The sequence below is a fragment of the Papaver somniferum genome, chromosome 2 (assembly GCF_003573695.1).
Source record: "Papaver somniferum cultivar HN1 chromosome 2, ASM357369v1, whole genome shotgun sequence".
NCBI lineage: Eukaryota > Viridiplantae > Streptophyta > Magnoliopsida > Ranunculales > Papaveraceae > Papaver > Papaver somniferum.
The window spans coordinates 136,229,428-136,241,914 of NC_039359.1; positions in this window are offsets into that span (position 1 = coordinate 136,229,428).

Here is a 12,487-nt window from a genome sequence, read left to right on the forward strand (position 1 = left end):
TTTCTACTGAGATTTCGATCAATATTTGTACAGAGCATTTCCAGGAATTATGAAAACCGAATTTGAAAATATATTGCATATCTTGAGAATATCTTCGATTTTGGAAATTCCTTGGCGTCCAAACTTCCTTGGTCTATAAATATTGAAGTTTGCATTTCGAGAAAACTAATCCTCAGAACCAGAAAAACTACCTAGTTGTGTTGTTACTGGTGGAGTCGTCTATTTGGAGAGGAAAGTACCATAATTAAGCGAAATGTCTTACGACCGCTTGTTTTAAAGATTTCTTTGGGATTGGGAAGCTTTACAAGTACCGTCGGTGGGAAACTAGATAATTGCAGTTTATTATTATTTTTCGATTGATTTAATTGATTGACGGTGGTTGAACTTTGATTGCACCTAGTTTGTTTATGCTTGAGAATCTTCTCTTCTGATATAAGATTCACTCAAACTAGATTGAAGTTTCGACGGGGATCTTTAGACTGTTTGTAGACCTAAGGACGTCTTGTGATAATTTGTTGTTAACAGACTCCGTTCTGTGTGTGATTGATCACAAGAGATTCAAGTTAATTCTGTGCAGGTGTTTATTGAAGATCTAAGAAGATTTGAAGACAAAGAAGATTTCTTGTTTGAGTTCATAATCTTTGGTGTGCACAAAACTTGATCGGCTGGGGATCCAACTATAGTCGGTTTATCTTTGTGATAACCTTGATTGATTAGTTGAGTAGATCGGCATCAATATATTGTCTTTGTGACTAAGAGTATTGATTGCAAAATCTATACAATTACTTTGGTAGTTGTATTGAGATAGATCTAAGAACCTGACAAAGGAGTTTATTGGGATAAACGGAAGAGCCTTTTGTCAAACTCATATCACTTGTTTGAAAAGAGTTGTTACCGAATAGATTTGTTGTTCCTTTACTGTTTGGAATCGAACCAAAGGAATTGTTCCAAGTGCGTGACTTATTACAAGTTGGAGGCGCAGGGATACAGACGGAACTAGGTGAACTATAGGTTTAGTTTCTTGGTCTCAACTATACGAAGTTGGTTTAGATTTTGTATAACGGCTAAATCCTGAGAGTATTCAACTCTGGACAAGGTCCCAGGGTTTTTCTGCATTTGCGGTTTCCTCGTTAAAAAAATCTTGTTGTGTCTTTTACTTTTCTAATTCCGCAATTATAATTGAAAATACGAGGGTACCCAAATATACCTCAATCTAAAACTTTTCCACCTATAAGTCCTTTCTCCGAAAGTGATTGTCTATAGACTGAGTCGAGACAATAAAACTAGTCGGTTCACACTTCGTGTGATCGTCTATGGATACAAGATCGAGAAAATATGACAACAAGATAACTTGTGTGATTGATAATGGATACAAGATCGAGATAATACAATAACGAAGTATGTTTACTTGATAATAGGTTCGGACTTAACCAAACTCTAGGGATTGTCCATCAAGTAAAATAGGAATTAACGTTTGTGTATTTTACTTCTAATTATAATAAAATAATTATAATTACGTAAATAGAAAAGTAAAAGACACAGCAAGATTTTGTTAACGAGGAAACCGCAAATGCAGAAAAAACCCGATACCTAGTCCATAATTGAATGCTCTCACAATTAAGCCGCTATACAAAATAAAACCAACTTCGTATAGTTGAGATCAAGCAACTAAACCTATAGTTCACCTAGTTTCCTCAGTATCCCTGCGCCTCCAACTTGTTAATAAGTCACGCACTTGGAATAATTCCTTTGGTTCATATCCCAAACAGTAAAGGAAAAAACAAATCTGTTCGGTAACAACTCTTTTCAAACAACGTGATTTGAGTCTGACAAATGCTCTTCCGTTTAACCAATAAACTCCTTTGTCAGGTCCTTAGATCAATCTCTCAACAAGTACCGAAGTAATTGTTATACTATGCAATAAATACTATTAATCACAAAGAAGTGTATTGATGCCGATCTACTCAACTAATCAATCCAATCTATCACAAAGATAAATCGATTATAGTTGGATCCCTTTCCATCCGAAACAAGTATTGGGCACACCAAAGATTATGAACCCAAAAAGTCTTCTTCTCTTCAAATCTTCTTTAATCTTCAATCAGCACCTGCACAGAATCAATTTGAATCTCTTGTGATCAATCACACGCAGAACGGAGTCTGTTAACGTTGGATTATCACAAAACGTCTTTATATCTACAAACAGTCTAAGGATATCTGTCGAAAGTTCGATCTAGTTGGAGTGAATCTTATATCATAAGAGAAGATTCTCAAGCATAAACAAACTAGGTGCAATCAAAGTTCAACAACCGTTAGTCAATCAAATCAATCGAAAACTAATAATAAACTGCAATTATCTATTTCCCACCAACGGTACTAATAAAGCTTCTCAATCCCAAAGAAGTCTTTAAACTGAGCGGTCGTAAGAGATTTAGCCTAATTAGGTTACTTTCCTCTCCGAATAGGCGCCTCCACCAGTAACAACATAACTAGGTAGTTTTGCTGGCTCTTAGTATTAGTTTTCTAGAAATGCAAACTTCAATATTTATAGACAAGGAAGTTTGGACACCAAGGAATTTCCAAAACCGAATATTCTGAAAGATATGCGATAAACAAAAAATCGGTTTTCATAATTCCTGGAAATGCATTATCAAAATATTGACTGAAATCCCAATAGAAAAATCTATAATCTGTAAATGCACATTAATAATTATTATTTTCTAAATATATGCATTTAATTGCTGGAGATTAAATAGCATATAAAAACTAAGAAACCTTAATTAAAAGATTCTCAATTTATTTCGATCCTGGGATTCTCCTTTAGCTATTAAGGAATATCTTTGAACAATTAATGATAAGAGTTACTACACATGTTCAAAGTATGTCGACATCTTTACTTTGCAAGTCCTTTTTCATACTTACAATCTTGGAAACGATTTTCCACACTTCCAAGCAAGTTTAGAATTGGTTCAGCTGAATTCCAAGAACTATGTGATTGATTATCCTATCAAATCACCAATAATGGGTTTCACAGTTCTACCAAAACAAGTTCGGTTCTACCTCCATGTGAGTACTGTGCATAGTCACGCTAGTTACCAAAATTCGGTTGACTAGGTACTAGGATCGACTCCCCACAACTTATGGTAACTACCTGTATTCGGTTGCACATGTCCATAGGATCGGTTCCCCAAAACTACAAACTTGTTGCACATGTTCATAGGATCGGTTCCCCCATCTACTAAAAATGTGTTGTACCTCTTACAAGGATCGATTCCCTCTTGCAAATTTATTGCACCTCTTACTAGGATCGGTTCCCTAATGACTAGATAAAAGTTGCTATTTTCAAGGCATCGACCATACCATCTTGAGTGATTACTTAAGATCGGTTTCACTAATAAAAGTCATACCAATACATAAGTCAGGCCTTGTGAATAGTTTTACCAAGATACATAAACAAGTTTATGAGCGGTTATACTAAACACACATATTGGTAAATCAAAATAAATTTTCAATGAATAACAATACCAATAAGCCTAGCGATTTCCCTTTAGATTCACAAAACGAGTTTATAAACTTACTTCCTTTAAGCGAATGTAAAACATTGTTTCCTAGGATGAAATCTTCACTCATACCCATACATAATCACAATAACATTCATATGATCATGTCGATGTCTTCTATACAAAGTTTAATGGTTAAGCAATAAACCTCGTACTGTATTCCTTAATACTATGTATAATTAGAGTTTCATACACAGCTTCGTAGTTATGTTTTCAATATGCACGAATTGAAAGATACGTTAGGGAAAGAAACTGTTCAAGTCAAATATTACTAACCTCAATAGGAAGGATGATGTTGTCGTTGTACCTCCATACGTCTTCACATTCTTTAAGTCTTCATGAAATACTTGTAAGTCTCATATCCTAACACTTTCAAGCTAACCTATACGAAGTTGACTCTAGTATATAATCAAGTGACTCTTTAAATGAGTTTTGATTCACTAAAATATGACAACCAAACTTGACATACTGATAGACGCATTTATGTGTCTATTTTGTTCTCAATATTCTGTATTGTTAGTGCTCGATTTTGTATTTATTGTGTTATTTTATGTCTTTGTAGGAAATTTTAGAGAAATAAGCCCTTGCGGCGAAATGGGCTCAAAAAGTGGTGTTTTACACCCCAGGATAAAGTGTTAAAGGCACCCCAGAAACGCGCTAAAAGCACCCGGAGGAGTTGTTAAAAACACCAGAAAATTACTTTTTCCGCCCAAATTGCTAAAGGGACCCCAGGAATGGATAAAGGGGAGCTCCCTTTCTTCCAAAATTTGAAATCAGAAAAAGGCGGGAAAAATGACGCATGCAACTGGCAGAACTTTGCGAAGAATTTTTGACGTGTTTTAGTGAGATTCAATCGCTGAAACTTTGTTGAAAGATGTGGTATATCATAACAGAGCTGGTATGGGTGTTTGTTGCGATCAAATTTGGCTAGAAAATTCAACAGATGAAATCAGAGCAGACCCGTACGGGAGGAAGCTATTCACGGGATTTCTTGAGTTTTGTGGAATTTGAGCGTGTTCAGAACATGTGTTATGACTCTATCAATAGGCAGAGGCGTGACAGAGCTAAATGAGGAGAGTTCTGCAGCTGTAATACGCGTGCAGGAGACGAGAAGGGAAAGAAAATATTCCCAAAATATTTTCATTTACTGCCCGAGTAATGAAGATTATATGGAGTGAATGAGGGAAATTTCTTGCGCCTGTTGGGTATATATAGAGTTATAGGGTCGAAGGAAAGAGGGTGTCGAGATTTTGGGGTCGAGAGGAGGTCCAGAGAAGCAGAAATCAAGAGTTGATGAAACTCTGTTTCTGCTGCTGCTGCTGATGAAGAACACCAAGAACACGAAGAACAGACTCGCAAGGACAGTCGTTTATCAACAGTGTCTAAGACGCACATCCGTGGGTCGCAGCACAGTCTAAAGAGCAGTAGCACTTGGGTTTTATCGTTCATTCTGTGACGCTTTTTGTGCGTCGCAGATTACAGTTTTACACCATTTTCTCCTTTTCTCTCCATTGTAAACACCATTTGAGCTATAAAAATATATTTTGAGTGTGTTCTCTACATGATGAGTTAAACCCCAACACTGGGACGACGGAGGAGGTCGAATTTCATCCATGTGGTAATTTCATTAATTCTTTTATTTTACTTTTTGCACTAATTTTAATTGAATTAAGATTTTAAATTAATTATTTGTGATTTCATTTGATGGAGTATGCTTAGTCCTAGGGATTTTGGATATGGCATGCTTAGGAAATACAAGTAATATTTTATAAAATCTATCTTGGCAATAAACTAGAGTTAATATTTGTTTTGTTTTTGAACTATAATTGCTAGAATTAATTTCTGAACCATTTGAAAATGAAGAAAAAAACGGCCGAATCTTTAGTCCCAGTACTCTTGCCCATATTGTTAATATTTTTTTGTAAAATCATTAATTATCCCTCAGAAGTCCGAGAGTTTGAACCTCATTACTACAACCCAAAAAAATCATTAACCATTTTGGCGCCGCCTACGCGGATTTGTGCTTAGGTAGAATTTTTAGGTTTTTATTATTTTTTTTATTATTCCATTTGTTCTTTTTACGTCTCTTTGGTTGTGTCTTTGTATTACAAGTTTGAAGTTGGATACTAAAGACCTTGGAATCAAAGCTTAAAGCTAAAAGAGAAGGAAAAAAGACAAAGCAAAAAAACTAAAGAAAAAAGAGAGAGAAAAAAAAAGAGAGAGAGAGAATTATTTTTTTTTATTTTTTTAAGAGACTTTCCATTTTATTTTATTTTTGTAATTATTATTATTATTTTTGTATTTCTTTTCATTGGACTGGACTTTGGACAATTTATTTTAATTTTACACCCTACGGAAGGGTTATATAAAAAAATAAAAAATTAAATATAAACTGTTTGCAGGGAAGGACGACGATTACAATATCGTCTCGGCCCCTCGGGTTCGCACACTCACACCGGAGTCAGTGGCCCGAGTCGACTACAGCGGTTCTTCGCCCGTCTGGTACGGGAGGTAAACTTCTAAACACCCGCGAATCTCCTGTCAGCGGGTTTACTGTATGCCTTAAGGTGATTATATGTTGAGGACTGAACCGGCTGCTTTAATTTCCTAGTAAAGGGAAAGAACTGGCCATATAAGATAAGGGTTCGGATTTCGTCACCGTTCCCTTCTTGCCGCCTTAGGAAAACGAAACCTAACGCGAACCCAAGCTTAAAATTTGATCAGAACGAGACCGATAGGGTAACGAGCTTGGTAGGAAAATCTTTCGAAAAATATTGGTTACTCTTTTAAGCATACTTCAAAGTTCTTGATGGTTTCTGTAAGTTGAATGCGTGACTGCGCCACCTTGTAATACCGGTGAGGCTTTGGGTATCAAAGCTCCACTGAGCTTCCCTCGCCTCGATTCAACTTACGTTAGCTCGGATTGATTCCAGAGGGGTGTGCTCAAGTTGTAACGAATTCCTTTTCGAAGGAATAGAAGCTGGTCTAGAAAACAATCTAAGTGGAGCCATCATGCTTTTTTTTTGCTAGATTCTATAGGTTTGATTTGGTCGAGTCAGCCTTGTTTGTGATTGTATAGAATTCCCTTGCAATTAAGAATGTCGAACTGGTATGATAGAAGCCAATACAATGAGTATCAACCTGAATTTGAATATGGACATCATCCTTTTTATGACCATGTTGGGAATAGTGGTTGGGAACGCCATCCTTTGGAAGGATATGGGTCATACCCTGGTGAGCCCAATTACTATCCACACATGCATCAGTCTTACGAGCAAGAAGATTATAGTAATAGTTCTTCGTCTCTAGAGGATACAATCAAACTATTGAAAAGTAGTCCTTTTTATGATCCTTCTTATAATTCCTCTTTACTAGAGTCAACACGTAAGTTAGCTGAGTCGACGCGTAAGTTAGCTTAGATGAATAGTATAATTATAGACGAAAGAACTACAATAATTAGTGAACCTTCTTTAGAAGACCACCTCAAGCGGATAGCTGAGACGAACGAAAGAATCGCTCGAAATTACTTGAATTGCCAATATAGTGTATCCAATAATACCCTTGAGAATGAAGATAGTTATTTACATAATCAAGACAACAAGGTTAGAATTGGTAGCACTACTTGTTTTGATGAGGTTCGATCTTTTTCATGTTATTATGATGAGGATAGTGTTGATGGAGAATCATACTTATGTAGGAATAGTGATCAGGAAATGGATACTCCAATTGAGCTTTACAATGATAATATTATTTCTATTTCAAATCCAAATAATTTTAATAATTATTCACCTATTCAAAAGGACGAGGATTTGATTAGAGATACCCTCGTTTTAGACGATGTAGTATTTCCTGTCTACGAAGCCGATGATAGTTTTGAGGAACGAGTTTATTCGGAGAATATTGTTTTAGAGTCTAGAAATTTAGAAACATTAGACTTAGTAAAAGAAAATGAACTCGTATAAATGAGTGTGGATGAACCCGACTTAGAAGAATTAATTGACCATTTTCAGGAATCCTATGACCTAGAAATTAGGGAAGTTGTGACTAGTCTTTCTAGAGACACAGAAAACTCTAAGTTTGGGGATGATTATCAGTCTCCGGGTGCTTTAACTCTTAGAAAGTTCCCTCGTGTAGGACTTGACATTTGTGCCTCAACCATCTTACAAGATTATCTTCGTACAGTTTTATCTGAACCTAATGATGTCCAGAGAGAAGCTCAGTTGTTAGAAACCCATCCTCTGGTTGATGTGGTTTTCCCAGTCTATGATCCCCAGATTGACTTTGTTTTCCCACCAAATAGTTTTCTTCCAACTGTGGGAACGTTTATATTCCAAATGTGTCGAATATTAAGTTGTGAGACTAAACCTAAATGCTTTAGGAAATTAAAATCAACACATTTACTTAACAGTGACCACTACTCTCATTGTGGTCAATTTTGTAAGTCAAATCTTATTGACTTAGAGGATCCTCAGTTATTTAGGTTATTATTGTGCGCTTCTAAGATCATATTTGAGTTTTTCCTGACTCTAGGACCTAATGATTCGGATCCCACCTATGAAGAAACGCAACCAATGAAAATATTTTATTTAGACCATTTCTTAGAACCTGAACCTGAACCACAATTAGATATAAATATCTTAATCAGGAAACTAGATAAGGGCATGCTATCCTTGTTCACTTTCTTGGGTTATTTTAGTTTCCTTTGGTCAGCTCTTTTTGGTTTTGAAGACCCACAGTTATTTCGGCTGTTACTTTTTGATTCTATGAGGTGACTAATTCCTTCCGATGTCTGGCTGAAGACTTTAAACTTAGCACTTCTTGGGAGGTAACCCAATCTCATGCGACACGGTAATATCTTTACTTATCTCTTTTGCTTCTATTGGTAACAGTTTCTCCTTGTTCATGCTTTTAATTTCATCTTTAGAACATTGAGGACAATGTTAGATTTAAGTTTGGGGGTATGGGAGAAACTTTTTAGTCGCATTTTTTTGAAACTTCTAGCGTCACATAGTATCCGGTTAGCTAAGTTTACATACTGTTTCTCACCGAAAAGATAGAAATTGGAATGCTAGAGATAACAATCTTTTGAGACATTATAGAAAAAGACATTGAGATCTTTGAAATTCAGGAGAGAACTTGTTCCTTTTAGAGGGTAACCGTGATGGACCTAACCATCCATGATGGAAAGGCAAGTAGATCAGAAGAAAATGCCAGAAAGACAAAGCAACCTCACAATGTAATCATAGTTACTGGATTACGACTCTCTCTCAGTAGAAACTTATCATCATCAACAGACAAAGCGACATCAAAATCTATGAAGAAAGTTGAAGACGTTTAAGGTTTAGAAGCAACAATAGAAAAGAATAATTCAAAAATCAAAGTTGAAGATTTAGTTACAAGAAGTTATAAGAGCAAATGATATAAGTTGTTGGAATTCATGATACCAAGACATCACAAGTTGCGAAGATCCAAGTTCTAAAGTCCTTCTCTCATGGCCATGTAAATTTTTGTCTTGTAATTTTTTTTGTTTTCAAAAAAAAAAAAAAAAAAATTAAAAAAAAAAATGAAACATCGTTACGTTCTTTTTGTTCAATAAGGCCATAGGGAAGAAGAAATTTATAAGTCAAGCAAGAAATCGAAGAGAAGAGTTAATTGTCAAGGTTCTATGAGGTTCGAGAGTTTATCATCAACAGTTGAAGACCTAAGAAGGCGTTGTTTCTACTGAGCACTGTGAGAGAGTCGAAGAAAGATGCATTTTGGTTGCTTTGTTAGTCTGCTTTCAATCTGGCACAAGATCTTTCTAGCACTGTTTTAACTCATCACACGTAATTAGTCCATCTATGTAGCAGATGTCCCTCTCATTTTTATCTTTCTCCTAATCTTATCCAGCTGTAAAGCAGCGGACGGATCTTACAATGTTTATCTAGCTGTGTAGCAGATATCTCTTTATCTAGCAGTCGTGTGGATGTGTCTCCCCTTTTCTTCAGTTAGCTTTAGAGCTGACACCTTTAATTTCTCTGGCATTCTAGTTACTTGGAGATAGGTTGAGAATATGTATGTCCTTATAGCTCTTTGGATACTTGTGACCAATTTGGAGTAATGGTTTTGTGGGTACACCTCTGGTAAACCCTCCCGAGATTAACTCGGTCACTAGGGACACCTACTGAGTTAGGATTTTATTTTCCATATTAGTTTTGCTCGAGGACTAGCAAATAATAAGTTTGGGGGTATTTGATAGACGCATTTATGTGTCTATTTTTTTCTCAATATTCTGTATTGTTAGTGCTCGATTTTGTATTTATTGTGTTATTTTATGTCTTTGTAGGAAATTTTAGAGAAATAAGCCCTTGCGGCGAAATGGGCTCAAAAAGTGGTGTTTTACACCCCAGGATAAAGTGTTAAAGGAACCCCAGAAATGCGCTAAAAGCACCCAGAGGAGTTGTTAAAAACACCAGAAAATTACTATTTCCGCCCCAATTGCTAAAGGGACCCCAGGAATGGATAAAGGGGAGCTCCCTTTCTTCTAAAATTTGAAATCAGAAAAAGGCGGGAAAAATGACGCATGCAACTGGCAGAACTTTGGGAAGAATTTTTGACGTGTTTCAGTGAGATTCAATCGCTGAAACTTTGTTGAAATATGTGGTATATCATAACAGAGCTGGTATGGGTGTTTGTTGCGATCAAATTTGGCTAGAAAATTCAACAGATGAAATCAGAGCAGACCCGTACGGGAGGAAGCTATTCACGGGATTTCTTGATTTTTGTGGAATTTGAACGTGTTCAGAACATGTGTTATGACTCTATCAATAGCAAGAGGCGTGACAGAGCTAAATGAGGAGAGTTCTGCAGTTGTAATACGCGTGCAGGAGACAAGAAGGGAAAGAAAATATTCCCAAAATATTTTCATTTACTGCCCGAGTAATGAAGATTATATGGAGTGAATGAGGGAGATTTCTTGCGCCTGTTGGGTATATGTAGAGTTATAGGGTCGAAGGAAAGAGGGTGTCGATAGTTTGGGGTCGAGAGGAGGTCCAGAGAAGCAGAAATCAAGAGTTGATGAAACTCTGTTTCTGCTGCTGCTGATGATGAAGAACACCAAGAACACGAAGAACAGACTCGCAAGGACAGTCGTTTATCAACAGTGTCTAAGACGCACATCCGTGGGTCGCAACGCAGTCTAAAGAGCAGCAGCACTTGGGTTTTACCGTTCATTCTGTGACGCTTTTTGTGCGTCGCAGATTACAGTTTTACACCATTTTCTCCTTTTCTCTCCATTGTAAACACCATTTGAGCTATAAAAATATATTTTGAATGTGCTCTCTACATGATGAGTTAAACCCCAACACTGGAACGACGGAGGAGGTCGAATTTCATCCATGTGGTAATTTCATTAATTCTTTTATTTTACTTTTTGCACTAATTTTAATTGAATTAAGATTTTAAATTAATTACTTTTGATTTCATTTGATGGAGTATGCTTAGTCCTAGTGATTTTTGATATGGCATGCTTAGGAAATACAAGTAATATTTTACAAAATCTATCTTGGCAATAAACTAGAGTTAATATTTGTTTTTTTTTTGAACTATAATTGCTAGAATTAATTTCTGAACCATTTGAAAATGAAAAAAAAAGGGCCGAATCTTTAGTCCCAGTACTCTTTCCCATATTGTTAATATTTTTTTTTATATATTTATTTTCTATTAAGTCTAAAAAATTATCCCTCACAAGTCCGAGAGTTTGAACCTCATTACTACAACCCAAAAAAATCATTAACCACATACCAACGCTTGGTGGGTTCAACCGAGCTATGCTCTAACAATCTCCCCCTTTGTCAATTTTAGTGACAAAACGCTTACATCATATGGATAAACAAATTACAAAAATTCATTATACACATACGCTTGATTCCAAGTTAAACAACAGAAAACCTGCATTAAATTCAATTCTTAAATGTCGTTGCTGACATCATAATAACAAAGCTAATACTCCCCTAAAGGTAAGATAGGTAGATTTTCAATATGCACATCTTTGTTATTTCTATGTAGTTCCTCATAACTACATATCATATGGTATGTGACTCCCCCCTTAGTCTATGCTTTCACTCTTTTCGTTAGAATAAACGTTTTAGCACAAATGTCCTTTCCCTTAGTGATACTAACTCACAACAAGTCAATATCACTTGTTTACTCCATATATTTCTCCCCCTTTTTGTCACAAAATGACAAAGAAACGAAAAAATAAAGGACAAACCGAAAGGATCTTACAAATCTCACAAAGAGAATTTGCAAACCTATAAGAGTTGAGCACGAGGGTTTTACACACCATTTTAGATAACCAATATCAAAACCGAAACTCCAAGTAATTTGGTTTTAACATGTTATCTAGGAAACAATTGCCCGAAGCAATTTTCCCTAATAGTTTAGCACATCAAATCGACTAAGCACCTTAGTTCTTTTGCTAAACGGATTATACAAGTACAATCACTTGTTCGATAAGACCAAAATAATTAAAGATCAGAATTAACTTTATTTTTCTCATCAGGCTCTAATTATTCTCAAAATTAACTTAAACCTTTCACTTTTAAACAAGACAAATACTAGGTTAGTTAACTAGTAATTCTTGTTAAGGCATTCGGTTAGACTTGAATAACCGAAACCTTCACATTTGATAAGTCTAACTAAGATCCGAAAAACTTAGTTTCTCTTATCCGGAAATCACTTGGACTAAACAAATGATCCCGAAACACTTTTGTTAAGCCATAAAAAATCCATACAAACCAAATAAATCAACTTGCGTAATCATTTATCTTAACCGGAAGCAATTGAAACAAACATAGACAATATAGCACCGCAATTGCACCGACATTTTGTAAGCCTAAACAATTGATACCAAACAATAACGAAAGATAATAATAGTTTTTCTTAGC